Source organism: Myotis daubentonii, chromosome X (genome assembly GCF_963259705.1).
Source record: "Myotis daubentonii chromosome X, mMyoDau2.1, whole genome shotgun sequence".
Classification (NCBI taxonomy): Eukaryota; Metazoa; Chordata; class Mammalia; order Chiroptera; family Vespertilionidae; genus Myotis; species Myotis daubentonii.
Genome location: NC_081861.1, coordinates 70,776,560 through 70,799,197, shown reverse-complemented (window position 1 = coordinate 70,799,197; position 22,638 = coordinate 70,776,560).

The window sequence follows — 22,638 nt, the reverse complement described above, 5'->3', positions numbered from 1 at the left end:
AATAAATTGCTTTCTCACTCAAATTTTTAAAATGTAATTCTATTATAACTTTATTCAGGGTTGATTACAAGCATGATAATAGGCAAATAATATTAAAGTGTATCTAAGATGAATTATGTGAATTCAGAAACAATGGTAAAAGTTCAAATATCTATTGTACAAGGTGATTAGGTAAAGAATTATTTCTAATATTTGTTATATTGAAAATATTTTATTCAGAAGTGTTTGTAAAGAGTTAATATTGTTATACCTATTAAGGACAATACAAAAATACTACTTGAAGTATGTAAAGCAAAACAAAATAAGCAAAAATAAATTTGCATTTTCAATCATATATCTAAATTATTCTACTTTTCACTAATTTCTTTGCATGCTCTTACTGTGTCTGAATAAGAGGGGACACTGAATCCTCAAATTTAAAATTCAGCTTTGGATACAATTAACATGAAGACACCCCCGCCCCCCAATGACACTGCAAGTTTGAATGCAATTGCTTAATGAGACTCATTCTAAGTTTATAAATGGTCATTTCCTATTCATCTGGTTCAAACTGTGACAATATGTATGCCCTTCATGGTAACAGGGCACCTTGGCACTGAGTTCATATTTCTTAAACATAAACTATAATCACTGTTCTATAAAAATCATTCTTAATTACTTCTAACCATTAGCAATATATATATACACACACACACCTTTTGGTCATAGAAAAATACATTTTTTTTTGCTTTGTAACAAATGTTTCCCTTGATTTCCTTTACTAAACCTTTGGAGAATAATAAAAGCTCACATTATGAAATTTTCTATTTTTGCCATTTAAAGTAATTAATCTTTGACAGCCCGACGGAACTGCATTTGTATGAATATGACTAGGACTTCTAATATTTTAATAAAAGATCTTTAATATCGCTAGTAAAAAGTTAGTTTGGCATCTACTGTTGGATGCAACAATTTGTGAATCAAAGATTTTCATGGCAAAAAGTTCACAATATTTTTTTGTGTGTGTTTCTCAGCTGAATATAAACTTGTTCAATATTTTTAACTCTAGAGAAAAAAATAAATACAAAACTATGGCAGTATTTAATTTAAAATAATAGAAATTATAGCTTACATTGGATGAGTTAGAGAAATGAAAATAGAAGTGATTAAAGTTTACATTGTCTAGTGAGACATTTACCCTATCACCTCACCCTGCTTCCAGAACTAGGGAAGACATTCATATGTGCCCCAAGCAAACTTTTGTAAGATTCTTGTGCTGAAAAACTAAATAGCTTCAGAGAAAAAAACTCAAGAGACTAACTTTGAGGTTTATTAATAAAACTGAATTATTCACATGTTTGTTCTGGAGTGAGGGCTATAATTTTAATAGAATACTTCCAAAGATTTTAAATGCTTTACTATTCAATATGAATGAATGCTGGGATCACTAGGTTTTTGAGAGAAGCATCCAAGATGAAAGAGAGAACCAAAGCAAATAAGAAACAAAATAGAGGAATTAGAATTAAGGAAACAGAAGAAAAAATAATATCCACAGAGAAGTACAAAGGTATTTTATATATAAATCAATTACTGGATTATATGAAAAAATTAGTAAATAGCTCTTGGACATAAAATATGCAAACATCAAAAGAAAAGTTTAATACATATTTTGGAATTAAAGTTCAGAAAATTTTCCAGAAAGGAAAACAAACAGATAATAAAGTAGAAAAAAATAGAGGGAAGATAAGCTATTTAGGAAATCATCACAAGAATTCAAAGATCTGACTAATACTAACATTAAGAAGAAAAAATAATTTCAATGTCCAGATTTTAAGCGCTCGCCAGAATATGGAGAACAATGAAAAAAAAAAAAATAAAAGAGTCACACACCAAGGCACAAGGTCATAAAATTTCTGAACCATGGATAAAGAGATTCTGGAATTTCCAAACATTAAAATTTTAAAAAGTCAATAAAGTATTCAGAATCATAGGCGTCAGGTTTCTCAATAGCAAACCTTTAAAGGTAGAAGGCATAGAGACACACAGCTACAAAATTCTGAGAGAAATATTTTCAATGTAGAATCATATGCCCAATGAAACAATTAATTAAATGCAGAGGAAAGAATAAGACACACATTTGGACATAAAATTTACCTCCTCCCATGGATACTTTCTTAAGAAACATTTGGATAATGTGCTATGACAAAGAGAGAAGGAGGGAGGGAGAGAAGAAGGGATAAAATGAGGGAGAAAGAGGTACAGAAAGAAAGAGAGAAGGCTCTCTGAGAAAGAGGAAGAAACAGCCTTCAGAAATAAACAGGTAATATTACACAAAGGCAGAATGAAATCCCATAATGAGACCTGTGCAACATGCCAACAAAACAACAATCTAGATTGAGCTGGAAAGATGAAGAGTTGAATAAATAACTCTGTGAAATAAAATTACCTTTGATATATAGGGTATCCCCAAAAATGTATACATATACTTTGAATAATTATAAAGGCAGTGTTTATTAAAATATATTTCATTTTTAAAATTTAGCTATCAACTATTAAAATGTGTATACATTTTTGGGGAGACACCTGTATAGTATATGTTTGGCTATTTGGAACATAATAGTAAAGGACATCTAACAGAGTTGATTGATCTTGCCAAAAATGTTCACGTAAAAAGAAAAAAAAACCTAAAAGAATTTAAAAAAATATCAGGACACTGTTAACCATAGGAAATGAAAATCTTGTTTAAAAAGGAGCATAAGCATTATGAAATTCACGGCTCAGTTGTTAAACACTAAATATTGATTTTTTAACTGTGATATCACAATACTGGGAAGATGAAAGAGGAAAAAGGAAGCACTGGAGAATAATATATTTATCTAAAAGAATGAGAAGCTAATGGATAATATCAAATTAATAATTCAAGAAATAGCAGTGTTAAGATATGTGGATATAGGGATGCAAACACTAAGGGTAATAGCTCAATTTGATAAAAGTAGTTGACTCTGGGAAACAGAAACAGCAATGAATGGGTGATGTTGAATGATGATATTTTAGTATTGATACTATTTGATATTTTAATATGTACTAAATATTATTTTGATTAAATATTAATGAATAAATTAGAAAACTAGTTAATTAAAATATCAAACAAAATAAATAGGAAAACTCATGGAAGAAAAATATGAGCATCATCTCATTTATTCATCCATGACACATCTTTTAGAATCAGGAAATCATTTTTATAGCTAGTCTCCATCCCATGTACTGTAATAATGAACATGTATTTTGTCTTCAAGGAAGAAGCCCTTTTATCTCTTGTCAGTAACATGGAAAGTGGCCTTAGACTCACTTTTGCCAACATGATTGATTCCTAATTAGAGATGTCCCACTGTCAGATAATTCATTTTTTTTATGTCAAATGATCCTAGAGACTAGAACCTAGAAAAATGATGTCCTTTTGAGGAGATAGAAGGGGCTAGGGTAGTCAGGGATGAGACCACCCCACCGACTCCAGATAAATAATGATTGAACACAGCCTTTAGAAGGAAATACTGTTCTGTTAATGGAAGTCCCTGACATTCCAGGCAAGGTTCAGTCTGACTTACACACTGATGGAATTTTGGGTATAGTGTACCTTTAAGGTTTTCTATGTTCTGTGGAGCATTTTGATGGTAGCATTTCTTCATTGGAAATTTGTACATCTGAAACAGGGGAATCACACTGCTCCTTGATCTTGCTTTCCAGATTAAGCAAGTCCCCCTGTTCTTTGGAGGGTGCCGCCCTGCTGACCCCTGCCAGGGAGCTGGGAAGCCAGGAGGCTGGTAGGCTGGACAGGAGCACTTGCCATCTGGCTTGGAGGAAGAGCCACCACCATGCAGAGGGGCAGGGAGTTAGGCAGGGAATGGTGGGCCAGAGTGGGTGCACCCCAAAACAACTGACCATGGTGTCTCATAATTTTTATTTCTACCCAAGGACACAGGGGACCTCTCCATTTGTTTCCTGTCCCTCTGCAAGGCACTGGCCTAATGCACATCAGCGGGCCCTGTAAAATTTGGCACAGGCCCATCAGCACTTTCTTTTTTGTTCCTCTTGGTCTGCCCTTTTGAGCTAAGACAACCCGGCCCTTTACCAGGCATGCCTTTTGTCCCGGAGATCAGAATTTTGGCCCTTTGGCAGATGGATTGGTCATGGACCAGGGAGGTTTGCACAAGGCATCCTGCTGGCTGTGAAAGGTGCCCATGCCCTCAGAAGCATGGTGGAATCCTGCAGGGCCCTTCCCCATGGCTTTGCCCTATCAGGTTGCTGGCTCCAAAGGAGAGAGAGAGAGAGGGAGGGAGAGAGAGAGAGAGAGAGAGAGAGAGAGAGAGAGAGAGAGAGAGCCTTGCCCTTTGACTAGAATGATGTTCTTTTCTTCCCTTTCTCTTCCTTCCTTTGTACTAGAAGTTAAGTTCAGGCTTTGAGTTTTTATTTTTATTTATTTATTTTTTAAATTTCTTTATTGATTAAGGTATCACATGTGTCCTCATCCCCCCATTACCCCCCCAACCCCCCACTCATGCCCTCACCCCCCTGTTGTCTATGTCCATTGGTTAGGCTTATATGCACGAATATAAGTCCTTTGGTTGATCTCTACCCCTTACCCCCACTCTCCCTTACCTTCCCTCTAAGGTTTGTAAGTTTGATAAATGCTTCTTTGTCTCTGGATCTTTTTTTGTTCATCAGTTTATGTTGTTCATTATATTCCATAAATGAGTGAGATCATGTGATACTTATCTTTCTCTGACTGGCTTATTTCGCTTAGCATAATGCTCTCCAGTTCCATCCATGTTGTTGCAAATGCTAAGAATTCCTTCTTTTTTATAGTGTCATAGTATTCCATTGTGTAGATGTACCACAGTTTTTTAATCCACTCATCTGCTGATGGGCACTTAGGCTGTTTCCAAATCTTAGCTATGGTGAATTGTGCTGCTATGAACATAGGGGTGCATATATCCTTTCTGATTGGTGTGTTGTTGTTTTTTAATCCTCCAGCTGGAGCTAAGGGTTGAGCAATCAGAGACCCTAGGTCGGGGGGGGGCAACCTTTTCGTGAGTGCGTGCCAAAACCAGAAAAATCTCTGACTCAAAATTCTTCTGCGTGTCAACCCTAATTTTTTAAGAACATGTTATGCCTACTTGATATCTCTTAAGGTGTACATATGTGAAGAACCTTGAAGAAATAATAAAATTCATTCGAGCGACAAAAACACAGTATATGATGATGAAAAATACATTTATTTTTTAATGTATACATGTTCACTGATAGTCCGACAGAAAACTTTATGACTCCATTTGATATTATCAGTGGGACTTTTGCTGCTGCATCACTGATGACAGAGATTTTACATCAGGTTTATATTTCGTGACCTTCAGAGGTATGCACGAGCTACTACTTTCATCCGTCAGGCTACACTTATTATGAGACTTAACAAAATTCATCACTGAGAACAAAGATTCACAAGAGTATGTGGATGAAAACATGGAGAGTAACGTTGTTGCAAAGTTTTTTAAACAGAAAAAAATTTCTGGAATGGCATTCCAAATCCTCAATAGTTCGTTTTTGACACTTCTCTCTGGTACTCCTGTCTCGTCTCTAATTGCTTTTTTTCAATGTTTTCCAAGTCAACTCTAAGGTCAATAAATTTCTGCTTCCAAATTGAGCTACTTTGAACTTCAATCAACTGCATTTCAAAGTCAGCCATGTCTATCCATGAAAACATTTGTAAATTTAGTTCCTCCAGTTTCATGCTGTCTGGAAACCTCATGAATTTTGCTGTCTCTTCCAGTTCTCTGAATTTTGCAAATCTTGAGAAGAACCGCTCAATAGTTGACTCGATGATGTTTAAAAACAGCTTTTGAAGCCTTTAACAGTCTGTTCTCTCATCTTTTGGAAGGTCTTTGAAGTACCTCTTGAGGTTTGGGAAATATCTAAATCTCTCACCATCCACATCCCTCTTAAAGACTTCCAATTTCTTTTCAAAAGCCTTTATGTAACCAAACATAACATCAAGTGTCTTGCCAGTTTCTTGTTATTTAACATTTAAGTCATTCAAATGTTCACAAAAACTGTAAATGGAAGATTATAAAGAGGGTTTCGCATGCCAGCAAAAGTTACTGGCGTACCATGTTTGGCATGCGTGCCAGGGGTTGCCCACCCCTGACCTAGACCCAAGGGAACTTGGCCACCCAGACCCCTTGCTACACTTTGCCCTCTCCAGACAGTGGCTGGGGGAGAGTTTGAACCCAGCCGGATCCAGGTATTTTTCTTGCAGGACTTAAGACACATTTAGATAAATTTAGGAAAGTTCTCATATGACTTTGACAAGTACATAGATATTTGTAATACTTTAAACAATAAAATAAAAATTAGGAAAGTTCTCATATGACTTTGACAAGTACATATATATTTTTCATGGAGTAACAAGGGCCTTTGATTTATCATAGAAGGATATAACGCTTCTTTTGAGTCAGATACTCTTGGGAGCAGAGAAGCAGTCAGTTCTAGATGATGCATCTCAGCAATTTGGGGACCAATACTTCATAGCAAATGCAAGCATGGGTCCCCCATCATCAGATTGATTGCTACTTCACTAGCCAACAGGCCGTACTCCAGGAAGAACTTACCCAGGAGGCTCGGGTAACCCTGACTGTTGAGGGCTTGATGATGATGAGGTAGGAGACTGAATAGGAAACATTTCCACACTTGTGTAATCCAAGGGTTAAGAAGGTGCCAATCCAAGCTCTTGAACTATTCTGAGTTGCCAACTATAGACCAAGAGGAGGATAAGAATGCCTCAGCCTTTATAGATAGATTCAGGGAGGCACTGATGAAATATACTTCTATATGCCAGGATTCTTTTGTGGGACAACTTACTTTGAAAGACAAATTTGTACCTCAATTGGCTCCAGATATTAGGAGGAAACTACAGAAATTGGGAATTGGCTCTGAGAGTGCCTTAGACAATCTCCTAAAAGTAGCCACTTCGGTCTTTTACAATCAGGACCAAGAGAAGGCCGAGGAGAGGAAGGCCAAAGGGAGAAGGTTGCAGCCTTTGTTGTGGTGTTCCAGGATGTTAATGTAATAAGTAGGTACCCCCAGGCATATGGGTCTCCCACAGTTACTTGTTATAACTGTGGTCAACAAGGGCATGTCCAGACGGACTGCCCACGGGGAAACAGGAAGCCACTCCTAAGCTCTGTCCTATCTGTAGGGAGAACCATTGGAAGTCAGACTGCCCAAAAGGGCTCAGCCCACCATGGGCTGATCTGGCATCTCACACGGACCAGCAGCAAGACTAATGGGCCCTGGGTGCCGGGAGCTGGTCCATGCTTGCTGTTTCAAGGGACCTGGCATATATGGCATACTGTTCTTAATATGTTTGCTCACCTTTTTGGCGCTGTGTTTTAACCAAGGTCACCTCTCCGAGAAAGGTTGAATCCCCAGGTAGGGATTTTCCCCTGAAGTTAGGGAGGGAATAAAACCCCTCAACTAAGTGCCAGGCGGGTAATTAATCCCTTTAACTACGAACAATCATGCTTAAACTACATAATCTTTTCTCCCTGGAATGGAGATAAGAAACGCCCTAACCTTTGTAATAGAGATTGATAGGATTGAATCAACTGGTATAAATACAGTTGTAACAAGACAGAAACAGACAGAACTCAGAACTCATGACACAGAACTCAGAACACAGAACTAAGGACACAGGGCTTGGAAGACAGGACCAAGAGAGACAGAGCCTAGGCACAGAACCTACACAGAACGTTCTCTAGAGACAGAAGAACTTCGCTGGCGAGAGCATGCCGGAGGATCCTGGACAGGGACTGGCCTCGGAGCCTGGAGGCGGAGCCTGGCGAGAGAGCATGGCAGGGGATCCTGGACTGAACCTGACTGCGGAGATTGGCAGGAGAGCCTGACTAGAACCTGGTGACTGGACCTGCCTGGAGAACCTGGACAGAACCTGGCTGGAGATCCTAAGCAGAACCTCTCTGGAGATCGAGACCAGAACTTGGCTGGAGATCCTGGCTAGGCTGCTGATCAACTGAACACTGTCTCCGTGTCATTCCTTCTTCGCCGACTCCGTCCACGCCCTTGGGGACCCCTGGACCCGCTGGGGTCGGACCCCGGCATATGGCGCCCGAACAGGGACCCCTAGGTAAGCGCCCTGCACTTGGGACGGATCGGACTCCACCATAGGAAGAGGGTGGATAGTCTTCGCCGACTCCGTCCACACCTTTGGGAATCCCTGGAACAGGATTCCCTTAGGTAAGCCCCCCCCCCCTTTGAAAACCCCCACACTCGGGATGGACAGGACTCCACCAGGGTGCTGCAACCCCCCCTATAGAGGATAAGTAGGGTAAGAAGGTGGATAGTACAGAACTTAGATTGAGAAGATGTGCCATACTGAGTCCAAAGAAAGAAGACTCTGTATTGATCTTTTAACACATATGCTTGCTAGCAGAGGAATTAAGGTTACTCCCAGTCAGACAGAACGTTTTGTACAAGAAATACGTCCATGCTTTTCTGAGGAAGGAAAGGTGCCGGAAAGGTAAATGTAGAGGCATGGGAGAAGGTAGGCCCAAGGAGCCTTATCCTTAACCCCACTGCAGCCTTTCCACCCCGGGAAAGTGCAGGATTGGCAAGCTCTCCCTGGGGTGATAGATCAGGACTCAGGTAATAGCAGAAAGCGCCAATCCTACTCTTAAAATGGATATAAGAGAGCATTTGAGGTTTTTTTTTTTAATGCTTGCTTTAAAAAAATATAAAAGGGGGAATATGCCGGGAGCCGGTCCATGCTTGCTGTTTCAAGGGACCTGGCATATATGGCATACTGTTCTTAATATGTTTGCTCACCTTTTTGGCGCTGTGTTTTAACCAAGGTCACCTCTCCGAGAAAGGTTGAATCCCCAGGTAGGGATTTTCCCCTGAAGTTAGGGAGGGAATAAAACCCCTCAACTAAGTGCCAGGCGGGTAATTAATCCCTTTAACTACGAACAATCATGCTTAAACTACATAATCTTTTCTCCCTGGAATGGAGATAAGAAACGCCCTAACCTTTGTAATAGAGATTGATAGGATTGAATCAACTGGTATAAATACAGTTGTAACAAGACAGAAACAGACAGAACTCAGAACTCATGACACAGAACTCAGAACACAGAACTTATAAGACAGAACTTCAGAGACAGGGCTTGGAAGACAGAACCAAGAGACTCAGAACTTAGAACAGAATCAAGAAGACAGAACCTACACGGAGCCTAGAGACAGAAGAACTTTGCTGGAGAGAGCATGCCGGAGGATCCTGGAGAGGGACTGGCCTCGGAGCCTAGAGACAGAGCCTAGCGGGAGAACATGGCAAGGGATCCTGGACTGAACCTGACTACAGAAATTGGCAGGAGAACCTGACTGGAACCTGGACACTGAACCTGACTGGAGAGCCTGGACAGAACCTGGCTGGAGAACCTAGCGAGGGAACATGGCTACAGAACCTCGCTGGAGATCCGAAGCAGAACCTCTCTGGAGATCCAGACCAGAACTTGGCAGGAGATCCGGTTTAGAGATCCTGGCTAGGCTGCTGATCAACTGAACGCTGTCTCCATGTCATTCCTTCTTCGCTGACTCCGTCCACGCCTTTGGGGACCCCTGGACCCGCTGGGGTTGGACCCCGGCACCTGGGGCCATCCTATCCAGCTCCAACGCAGATTGTCATCTCCACCCAGGAGGCCCGGGTTACCCTGACTGTTGAGGGCAAGGAAATTAATTTCCTTCTCAACACTGGAGCCACCTTCTCTGTTCTCTTTTCTAACCCTGCCTATCTTTGTTTCATAGTGTGACCATTAAAAGTGTGTCTGGCAATCTGTTCACTAGGAATTTTTCTCAGTCTTTGAGTTATAACTGGGAGATTTTTTTCCCCCTCACATACTTCCTGATTATGCCAGAAAGTCTAACTCTGCTATTGGGGGTGAGACATCTTTTGTGCTGTTTTGGCACCAGAACAAGTACTTTGCCTATCATTAGTAGAGACTGAAGTCAGCCCCAAAGTGTGGGTAACCCAAGGGAAAGTTGGCAGAGTGATCAGAGCCTATCCAAAGACCTTGCAAATAGGTTAGAGGAAATTGCCCAAAGTATTGTCACAGTAAAAGACCAGTCAGATTCATTGGCAGCAGTTACCCTCCAAAATCGGAGAGGACTTGACCTCCTCACAGCTGAGAAAGGGGGCGATGCCTATTCCTAGAGGACAAATCCTATTTTTATACCCACCAGTTTGGCATAGTAAGGGATGGGGCCAAGAAATAGCTGATAGGGCCTCAAAAGTCCAATAACAACTTTCAGAATCCTGGGGCATCTGGCTTCAGAATCTTAACTGAGCCTCCTGGATTCCTCCTCTACTTGGATCCCTCTTAATGCTTTTCCTGGTACTTATCTTTGTCCTGTACATCCTAAGAACCTTTTCCTCCTTAATTGTGTGCTTTGTTTCTTCCAGGATAGAAGCAATCAAGTTACAAGTGGTCATGGAAATGGAACCCTGAATGACAGCTCCCATCTTCTATGGTCCTTTAGATTGTCCACCTCTGATGGAGCCCTAACACCCCATACAACATCCTTTTTCAACTGGAAGTAGCCAGACCAGTCGTCGCCCCTATTCCCACCAGCAGTTGGAGTCTCCAAATTGGAGGGGGGAATGAGGAGATAGAAGAAGACTAGGTAGTCAGTGATGGGACTACGGAAGAGGGAGGGGGAGTAGAACTGGAGAGTTTAAGAATAACAGAATCTTGTAAACAAAATGCAGCTTGCAACTGCACCACAGAGACAAACAAAATGATCTAGAACTGAACCCAGTGAGATGGGAGTTGCTAAGACAACCCAGCTTGGCAGGGAAAGAAGGGCATGCGTGATAGAAATGAGCTTTAAAATGTATGTATATTGGTAAGGCAGGCAGCTTACAGATAACCGATCACAAGGCAGTGAGGCATAAAACCAATCCCATTCATGTTACTAAGGCAGATTCTTTGGAAAACAACAACAACAACAAAACAATCATAAGCCATCAAAGCATATATTTCCCCCTAGACAAAGAAGTACACCTTCTCTGGTGCACTGGATTCCTGACTCTCCTGTGGCAGGGGATATGTTCCCCTGCACCCACATGGTTTATGGCCACATGGGACTCTACACATGGACTGGTGGACTTTCATTAGCTTGGACACTGACCTACACCTGATGCAACATGGAATGAGAGCTCTGGACACTGGCCTGCTTTTGGATCTCCTGGAACCCTAGCTTCATCTTTTTCAGGGCTGTCTTAAGGGGCATGGGACTTTGGAAGCTGAGACAAAGTAGCTTCACTGGTAACCCTCTTTGGCCCCCTCCCTACTGCTCCCTGCTGTAGGGAGTCCATCTATCTTTCAATAAACTTTGCTTCCACTGTTTTTGTTTGTAAACTCATTCTTTGATTTTGTGAGACAATGAACTTGGACTGGACCAGAAATATTGGCATCACTTTATTCACATGGTATAAATTAGGTTTGCAAATGTACCACAACCTCCCTGAAGCCTTCCAAAATCCTCATTTCTACCATAGGCCATAATGGTCACTTCTTAGTCACCTTAGCCTTGAAAATGTTCTATTTGTTCTTAATCATATTTTGATTGCCCTCTCTTTTTTTAAATTTATTGATTTGGGAGAGAGTGAGAGAGAAACATCAATTTTCTTCCTTTAATTATGCATTCATTGGTTGATTCTTGTGTGTGCCCTGACTGAGGATGGAACTGGCAACCTTGGCGTATTGGACGATGCTATAACCAACTGAACTACTGGTTCAGGGCACCCTTTCTTTGTGATATGCATCTCTATATTCATCAATGCTAAGAGAAATTGAGGTGTGTAGGAAACACCTTCTAGGGGATCTACCCTGACAACCCTATTTAATATTGTAACCTCCACCTTATTTCATAATGCTCCTTCAGTTACTTATACTTTTCTCATTTTTTCCCATAGCACTTAACAACAATTATTTTACTTATTGAACTTCTCTGGCCAATATAATGTAATTTCTATGACAACAAGGGATTTTGTCTGCTTTGGTTGTTTCAATAACCACAGTGCACAGAAACAATGCCTGGCATAGAGAAATTGTTCAACAAATATCTTTGAATAAAAAGTACTGATACTGGACTGATATCATGACGATTATAGAGAGTGTGCTCAGTGATCTTAGGAAAGTTATTTGCCTTCTCAAGGCCTCTCTTTATTTTTAAAAATTTTGATTAATTACAGTCATATTAATTATGTTTTCTATCTCTTGGCAGCATATTAAATCCAGGAGTATGAGACAAAGATAAGGGTGAAGTCGGGGTCCTCCAGATGCTCACTATCTGGTGATAGAGACAAACACAAAAATCACTAAAATACAAAATAATACATGGCTCAGAAAAAATCTTAGGTTACTGTGATTAGAAGATATTTCTACTTGTGCTTGTTAAGAGAAGGAGAGAGAGAGAAAGAGAAAGAGAGGAAAATTAAATTTTGAGATTGGTGATTTTGTCCATTTGTTCTGTTGGATTTTTTTAACCAACATAGTGTGCATATTTGTATACATGTACAATCCATCTGGAATTTATTTTTGGTTGTGGTGACAGGTAAGGGACAGATTTCCTTTTGAGTTTCTCTCTCTCTCTCTCTCTCTCTCTCTCTCTCTCTCTCTCTCTCTCTCTCTCTCTCTCCTCTTTGTTTCTCTAGAAGAAGTTATGAAAAGTTGGTGACTTTTTAAATTAAAAATTTAGTGCCCTAATCAGTTTGGCTCAGTGGATAGAGCATCAGCCTGCGGACTGAAAGGTCCTAGTTTTGATTCTGGTCAAGGGCATGTACCTTGGTTGCAAGCACATCCCCAGTAGAGGGTGTGAGGAGGCAGCTGATCGATGTTTCTCTCTCATTGATGTTTCTAACTCTCTATCCCTCTCCCTTCTCCTCTGTAAAAAGTCAATAAAATATACTTTAAAATTTTTTGGAAGAATTAACTAGTGACTACATTTGCCACTGAATTTTTCTTTGTGGGGAGGGTTTTAATTGTCTAATTAATTTATTTAATAGTTTAATGTCTGTTAGGCACACTCTTGCACTCCATTATTAGACAGATTATAGAGAGTGTACTCAGTGATCTTAGGAAAGATCACTAATAATCTCTCTATAATGTCTGTTAGGCTCTCCCCTTCCCTGGATCCTTAGGTACATTGTTGTGCTCCATTATGCCCTGCTGGGGTCTCTTGCCCCTCCCAGCAATTTTCTTATTATTCTCATTGTAGGTTTCATGATTAAAGGCCTTTAGCTTTCAGTAAACTGTCTCACCCAGTTTCCAGTGACTGCCTATACCTGGCCCCCACCTGCACCTGGTCCCATCAGTTACTCTGACTGACCTTTACAGGAGACAAATACCCTGCTCCTCCAACTCTGCCCCACTGATGCTGTTTTGGCCTCAGCCCTTCTGCCAGCAGATGTAATAATAAATTTATAATTCCTTATCCCTTCTGGCCTTGTGTGTTCCTCCTTCTGCGACCCTAACAATGTCTTAAATAAAGAATTTAATAATACAGTAGTATTTTTAATTTTTTTATTTCATCTTGTATCAGTTTTGATAATTTGTGTTTTTTTAGAAAATCATCAATTTTATGTAAATTTTCACATTTATTATTATAAATTTGTTCATTATATTTTGTTAAAATATTTACATTTTCTGAAAAATGTATAATGATACCACTTTTGAACTCTGTATTTTTTAATTTGTGACTTATTTCATTAAGTTATTAATATACTTAGTTTATTTATTTTATCTTTATCAGTTTTGCTCAATGTCTATTGAACATATGAGTCTTTCAAAGAATCCATTTTTTCCCTTGTTAGTTATTAATATTTTTGTTGTTGTGAATTTAATTATTATCTTTATTATTTTCTTCCTTCTCTTTTTAATATGTAACAATGATCTTTTACTCAAATGTTGAGATGGATCGTTGGCTATTAATTATTAATCTACCTTATTTTATAATATATAAACTTATCAATAAAAAAATTCTTCTCTGCCTAGATTTGCTGCATTCCATAAATTTTGACATGCTGTATGTTCATTTTCATTCTGATAATAACATTTTCTAGTTTTCATTGTGATTTCTCTTTGACTGATGAATTGCTTTCAGTAGCTTAATTTCTAAATATGTGGATCTTTTTTAATTATTCTGTTTATTTCAGGCTAAAGTCCACTGGTCAGATAATATACTCAAGATGATTTTTATGCTTTACATTTTTTTTTGGTAGCCCATAATATGGTCAGTTTGAGTACAAGTTACATGTGCATTTTAAAAGAATAGTCATTCAACAGTTGTTTGTGATGCCCGAAATATGCATATAGGGTCATTTTGTGAAATTTGTTGATTAAATTTTTGAAGACAATGTTTCTTTTCTGCTTGTTATATCAGTTATATAGTGTGATGTGTTAAATTCTCCCACTATGATGGTAGATTGATATATATATATATATATATATATATATATATATATATATATATATATATGTATGTATTTTATTATATCAAATATGGCTTTATATTTTGAAGTTCTGCTATTTGGTGCATAATGAGGGGACGCAGAGTTTGCCACCATGTTGATGTTTAGATGGTTATTTTTAAGAAAAGAAAAACTCAGGAAAACCTTTTATTAGCATGGGTAGCTAAGTATCTACACTAATAAAAGAGAAAGATGAAAATTAACCCTCACTACACCACACCGCTACACTCACCAGCCAATCAGGAGTGAGTATGCAAATTAACCCAACTAAGATGGCAGCGGCCAAGGAGCTGGAGAGAGCAGGAGGCTCAGGTTGCCCCCAGCGATGGAGGAAGCCAAGCTTTCCACCTGCTCTGGCTGGCCCTGGGCTCTGCTCAAGACTACAAAGTTTCAATTATAGAAGATAAATAAATCCCAGATACTTGCTGAAAGAAAAAAAAAGAAAAAAAGGAGAGACTGGGAGCTTGGGTCACCAGGGAGCATGGCCAGCATGAAAACAGCCATCAGCCCCTCAGGCAGGTTGGCCAGGCACCCCAGCGGGACACCCCCACCCTAAAGGGGGTGTGACCAGCCTGAAAACAGTCCTCAGCCCTTCACCCAGGCTGTCCAGGCACCCAATCGGGACCCTCACTCTGATCCGGGACACACTTCAGGGCAAACCAGCCAGCCCCCACTTGTGCACCAGGCCTCTATCCTATATAATAAAAGGGTAATATGCAAATTGACCCTAACAGCAGAACGACTGGGATTGACTGGTCACTATGACACACACTGACCACCAGGGGGCAGATGCTCAATGCAGGAGCTGCCCCCTGGTGGTCAGTGTGCTTCCACAGGGGGAGCTCTTCTCAGCCACAAGCCAGGCTGAAGGCTGCCAGCACAGCGGTGGTGGCGGGATCCTCTCCCACCTCCTCAGCAGCACTAAGGATGTCTGACTGCAGCTTAGGCCTGCTCCCTGCTGACAAGTGGACATCCCCCAAGGAGTCACAGACTGAAAAATGGCACAGGCCAGGCTGAGCACTGGGCCTCTAGTTAATAAAGGAAGGGAGCAAGGGGAATAAAATATTAAGAAGCATAATATACTAGGATGCTGCAGCTTCACACACTCCCAAGGGAATTGTAGCATTGCCCAGAAAAGGGAATTAACACTCCTCCTTCCCCCTTATAAGGAGAAAAGACCAGCTTTCCTATCTGTGGGGACCCTGTTTAGAGTGCACCAGTTGGTCAAGGCTGCCTTGCACCTGGGAACACTTATCAGCCTCTGAGCCTGAGAATCATAATCCGGCCAAAATACCATGAGCGGGTGCAAGGACATGGTACACTGTGCCCTTCTGTAGCCAAATGATTGATGTCACTATTGGCAACTAGCCTTCTTTGTCTCAGGAGTAATATACAGGTTATTGACCAAGAGTGTGTGAGAAGAAGTCTGCTAGAGAGAGCTAGAGAGAGAGCAGCTGGGCAGGAGAGACAGGAGAAGCTGCTGATCCAGAGAGCTCAGGTACTGCTACTATGTAAGGTGGTGAGTTTAGAGGCAGCATGAGGTTTTTTAGATACTAAATGTGGATACAGAGATTAATTCTACTATGTGAGAAAGATATGTATTCACCAGCCAGTGTCAGGCTGCCTGCCTATATGGAGTTTTCTGTGAGGACTGTTCTTATTTGATGGCTTTGTGGCCACTGGCTTCTGCAATGAAGACTCATTCTTATATATCTAGAACTTCTCATGGTTTCTCCATCTTCCCCACTGCTGAGAATTGACCTGTGTCTCTGACACTGGGTATAGGAGGAACTTGGACTAAGTTCCCAATAGTTAGTATAGTGGGCAGGGTTCAAGAAGGACCTGCCCTGACATAGTCAAATGGGAGAATTTAGGATACATAGATTCAGAACAACTCAGAGCAGCAGTGCTAAGCAGTGCTTCTGCTGTCTCTGACACTATCTTTCCAGGAACTGTCAGCTTGGTCCAGGGAAGAAGCAGGAGAAATTCTTCTGCTGGACACATGCCCAGTAGATTTTAATATGGCCCAGGTGGAGGTACTTCCACTTTCAGCTATGCACAGTAGGAAATAAGATGGCAACACAAAGGCCTGTCTGACTAGTCTGGGAAAAGGATCCGATTGGATAAGGGACACAGAACCCTGGAAGATCTAATAAATGGATTGATTAGGGGGAGGACACAGAACAGCTTGGGAATGACTGGGAAATTTATTGGTTAGTTTTGAAAATCACCTAGTTCTTCCCAAGCCCAAGATAGTATTAATTCCAACTTAACAAGGAAGCAATCTCTCGCTGGATAACCAACATAAGCCCCGATCTGTTCACTTGTGTTCTTCTTTACATAGCAGCATGCAGCCCTAGCATCCACCAGGGGTCTGATAGCCACTCAGACTCCAAGTGCAGGCCTGTGCACAGTGCCAGAAGAAGACCTTGGAATAGACATCACTAGCCAGATGGGGCAGAGAACCAATGACACAAAATGTCTGGATGCTGGCCCTATTTCTGAGCCTGATGAGTACAAGGCTGAACTTTTTTCACATCGGGAGGGAGTCAAACCCGAAACAACCCTTTTTGTTTACTTCACCATCAATAAACCTTACTATGCCACCACCTCCCATTCCATAGGTCCCTGTAATGCTTTTCTTGCCATTTCTGAAAAGAACATCATTTCAACCAGCAACACTTTGACATTCCCCCATAATTGCCTAAAAGAAATTTAGATAGAGGACCTGCTCTAGAAGGGGAGATATCATATCATCACATCTATACTAATAAAAGCCTAGGTAGCCCTCCCATCCTCGCACGATGCCCTCACGTCATCACAAGATGGCCATGCCCACATCATCACAAGATGACCATCACAAGATGGCTAACACCACATTGTCACAAGATGGCCACAAGATGGCCACCACATGTTGGCTGGCAGGTGGAGGGCAGTTAGGGGAAGACCAGGCCAGCAGGGGAGGGCAGTTGAGGATGATCGAGAAGGCAAGGGAGGGCAAGTGGGGGCAATTGGGCCAGTAGGGGAGGGCAGTTGGGGGCAATCAGGCCTGCAGGGGAGCAGTTAGGAGTCAATCAGGCCAGCAGGGGAATTGTTAGGGGGCAATCAGGCTGGCAGGCAGAAGCAGTTAGGGGCAATCAGGCAGGAAGGCAGATGAGTAGTTAGGATCCAGCAGTCCCAGACATCCCCTGAGGGGTCCCAGATTAGAGATGGTGCAGACTGGGCTGAGGGACACCCCCAGTGCATGAATTTTGTGCACCGGTCCTCTAGTATAACTATAGTTTAACATAAACAACTGGTTGATAGACAGAAACCTAACAAGGCCCATTTGTTCCAAGTCCTCTTTGTGTCCTATTGTTAAATATGGCCTAGAAAACACTCATTTACCAAGTACTTGCTTTTTCATCCCATATGAATTGCCTTTCTGTCCTTTGAAGTCTCAAACCACAACTACCCCTTCTTCTTAGTTCAAGATGGCATTTAAGCCTCAACTCTCCAATATGTCCTGAGTTTCATATTTTTGTCCCCCACATGTACATCCATAATAAATTTTGGACATTTCTTCTGTTAAGCTGTCTCATGTTAATTCTATTATTAGCCTATCCAGAAGAACTTAGAAAAGTGGGAAAAAATTATTGTTTGACCCCCATAGTTTTGAAAAATTCACTGAGTAGACCACTGCTAGCTCCTTGGAACTGCTACAGCTAAATGATCATGGGCCTCTGAACAAAGTTGGCAGAGGTAAACATTTTTTTCTTATCCTATCAGCCTTCCTAAGCTGTCTTTCAGGTTCTATGGGAATTAGAAGTGGTGACTCCCTTTTTTTCTCTTTAATTTGATTATTAGCCCAGTCAAAAGAACTTAGAAAGATTGGAGGAGCATTCTTTTTGCACCCTCACAATACAAATTAAAATTGTTATTATTTCCCAGTTATTGACCTTTTACCATAAAAAAAATAATAGCGATATTGGTAAAAAAAAAAAAAATAGGAACAATTGGAACTCTCATATATTCACTAAACTGAGACAAGCATGGCCACTGGTGAACTTGAGGGATGGTGGTGAAGGATTAAAGAAAAAAGATAAGAGAATATAGCTGAGGCTTGGTGGATTACTGTGCCTGGATGAGAAAACAGTGACAGCCTGTAAGCCGAGTCTTTATTTTATAGTCAGAGCCAAACAAAGCAGTGGTCAAGATGTTTAGAATGTATTCTCAGTTTCTGATCTACTTAATTACATGCACCTATGAACTCTATCAAGCTTTGTTTTGGCGGCACTTGCTGCATCTCTTATAGCCCACATCCCTCAGCTACCTAGGACTATAGGGTAGGAGCTGGGGCCAAGCTTACAACCATAGCCTTTGGATATAATTGTACTGAGAGGGATTTACCCTCCAAACTGGGTCTTGTATGTGGCTTTGCCACGAGAGGACCGTGCCCTCTCATCAGTTCGCAGCTTAAACCTGTCCAAATGCTGTATCCACTCTCCACATCACCTCCTTTTATTGGTTTTAATTACTTCCATTTACATTATCCTCTCTAATAAAAGAGTAATATGCAAATTAACCATCACTCCATCACAAAGATGGTGGCAGCCTTGGAGGTGGAGCGAGCAGGAGGCTTGGGTTGCCCCCAGTGATGGAGGAAGCCAAGCTTCCTGCCTGCCCTGACCAGCCCGAAGTTCCACTCAAGACTACAAAGTTTCAATTATAGAAGATAAATAAATCCCAGATACCTGCTTCCAGCTGGCCGTGGCCATGGAGATGGAGCAAGCAGGAAGCTTGGGTTGCCTCTGATGATGGAGGAAGCCAAGCTTTCCACCTGCCCTGGCTGGACTTGAGCTTTGCTCATGGCTACAAAGTTTCAATTATAGAAGATAAATAAATCCAAGATACCTGCTTCCCTCTGCTCAAGGAGGCACTGAAAAAAAAGAAAAAAAGGAGGAGCTGAGAGCTTGAGTCACTGGGGGCCATGGCCAGCATGCAAACAGCCATCAGTCCCTCACACAGACTTGCCACACCCCCATGGGGTGAGGATCCCAACTGGGGAGCTTGACCAGCCTGTAAACAGCCATCAGCCCTTCATCCAGGCTGGCCAGTCACCCCAGTGGGACCCCCCCACCCTGAAAGGGCTGTGGCCAGCCTGAAGGCGGCCCTCAGTCCCACACCCAGGCTGACCAGGCACCCCTGGGGAACACCCACCCTGATCCGGGACACCCTTCAGGGCAAACCAGCCAGCCCCCACCCGTGCACCAAGCCTCTATGCTATATACTAAAAGGATAATATGCAAATTGACGTTAACAGCAGAACAACTGGGAATGACTGGTCACTATGACACACACTGACCACCAGGGGGCTGATGTTTAATGCAGGAGCTGCCCCCTGGTGGTCAGTGTGCTTCCACAGGGGGAGCTCTGCTTAGCCACAAGCCAGGCTGAAGGCTGCCAGCACAGCAGTGGTGGCAGAATCCTCTCTTGCCTCCTCAGCAGTGCTAAGCATGTCCGACTGCAGCTTAGGCCTGCTCCCTGCTGGCAAGTTGACATCTCCTGAGGGCTCCCAGGCTGCCAGAGGGATGTCTGACTGCCAGCTTGGGCCCATTCCCCCTGGGAGTGGGCCTAAGCCAGCAGGTTGACATCCGCCGAGAGGTCCCAAACTGCAAGAGGGCACAGGCCAGGCTGAAAGACACCCCCGAGTGCATATATTTTTGTGCACTTGGCCTCTAGTTCATCATAATCCCTTGGATTTATAAGGATTTTTCCAAAGTTAAGAATTATCTACAAATTTTAAGCTACTACAATAAACATAAAAGTAAAAACTTGCTCCTGTTTTTTTGGCATCAAAAGCTTTAGGCAAATTATGCAGCCTCACCAAAACATCAAGAAAAACACTCTGGTTATTAAAAACAACAACAACAACAAAATAATATTAATGCAATACTGTAACAAGAGAGAAACCAAAACACAGATATGTTACCATTTTCAGGACTATTTCCACAAAATGAAAGTTTCTTTTATTGCTTGTGTAGACCTACTTGGAGTCTTCAGATTTGGCAAGACTTTACAGAAGACTGATAGCTAACCAATGCTAGCATAGCCAGGAACATGGCTGAGGGAGTAGCTTCCACTCCTTGCTTTTCTACCATCTGCTGGACCTCAGTTATTAACTTCTTTAGCTGACTCCATGTTGGCACCTCATCCCCTTGCTAGCCTTCATTATCTTCTTCTTCCACATGGCTATCATTGGGGCAACTCTCAGTCTTTTGAATGGAGGGACAAGGAGCTTTTCTGGGTCCTCTGCGCCTCCTACAGCCACCGGTGCCGCTTCTCTTTTTCCTTGATGAGGAGGCCCCACAGCTGCTGCAGGTTAGTGAGCCTCTGCTGGATGGCCTCGGCATTCAGGCTCCTGCTGTTGGTGACTATACTCTGGCTCCTCTTGAAGATATCATCGATGCGAGGCTGGTACCCCTGGATTTTCTTCTGGAAGATCTGATTTTTCTTTATTAACTGTTTCACAGTCTTAATTCCCCTTGTTTTACACCCAGCTGTTACTAAACTTCACTCCCTACCTTACTTTTGCTTTTCTTTGTGTGCTTCAATAGAGTGTCCTTTCACCTAATAATTGTAGTTCTCCTGTACTCAGGCCCCACGTTGGGCACCACGTGAACTGCATCCAGCATAGCCAGTGGTGAACCTGAGGGCGGGGAGCAGTGAAGAATTAAAGAAAACAGACAAGAGGAAGGTCGAAAGATGGCAGCTGGCAGACGGAGGTGAGGAAGAGGGTGTGAGTGAGTGAGGGGGTGAAAGGAGAGTGTGTGGATGTTGTGGTGTGTGTGTATGAGTGAGTTATGGACAGTTAAATCCAGCAAGAGTATCAGAGGCTGGCAGACCAGGCTCTCATGGACAGGGAGCACCTACTGCCACCATAGGCACTCCCTGGGCTGTGGGGCTGGAGCACAGAGTCCTTGCCATCTTGAAGGGGAGAGTGGCCTCTTCTAGGAACTCATCAGCACCACCACACAGACTGGCCTTGGACACTGCCCACAACCTGCAGCCACTCCAGCCAAAATACTGCTGCCCAACTCACTGACCTGCAGACCTAGGAACTCCATCTCCAAGGGTGCACAGCTCCTGCAGCAGTAAGTGCGACTTCCCCTCCCTGGCTTCTGACCACCAGACACCACAGTTTTTCCTTTCCAGCTCATAGGCCTCCTGAGCCCACTGTCCCAAAGATGGCTCTTGGGTGCCACTGTGAGCCCCCTTTGAGTGCACACATATCCAAACAAGGGGGCATGGCCACAACAAAAGAAATTGGGACTACCCCCTTCCTGGCTGCCTGCCCACAGACACCGCAGGTTGCTCAGCTACAATTCCAGGGCCCCTCTGGGTGCTCCAACCTGGAAAAAGAAACCTGGGTGCCACTGTGAACCACCACTGGGTATGTGTGAATCCAACTACGGGTGCAAGTCCCAGCAGCAAAAACTGAGTCTTCCCAATGCATAGGCCTTCTAAGTCCACCACCACAAAAGTCAGCACTAAGCTCTAGTAACTTGATTCTCAGCCCACACAAGCCAGGACTCTGTTTCTAATCACATGTGCATGGGATTCCTGATTCTCAGTGCACACATACTGAGCACCAGTGACTCCAATTCTCAGTGCACATGCACACAGGGACCTTGATTCTTGGCACAAGACCGCACCAAGTGACAGAGACTCTGATACTTGATTCTCGGAGGGTGCACATGGGGACTCTGATTCCTGACATGCACTAGGGGACTATGATTTTTGTCACACTACTGTGGGACTTATTTTTTCAGCATGGCACATGCAGGGTCCCTGATTCTAGGTGCACACATGAAGCCACACTGAGCACTGGTGACTCTGACTTTCAGTGTGTGTGGCACCCACTGACCCCCACAGCAGCCACAGGTCTTGGTGTCAGAGCTCTTCAGTGACAATTGGGTGGAATTACACGCCCATTGTACACAGCTCAGGCACCTGAAACTTGGCATTTAGACCTTCTGATGATAGTTAGAATGGGGAGACAATGAAACAACCCCCAGAGGAAAGAA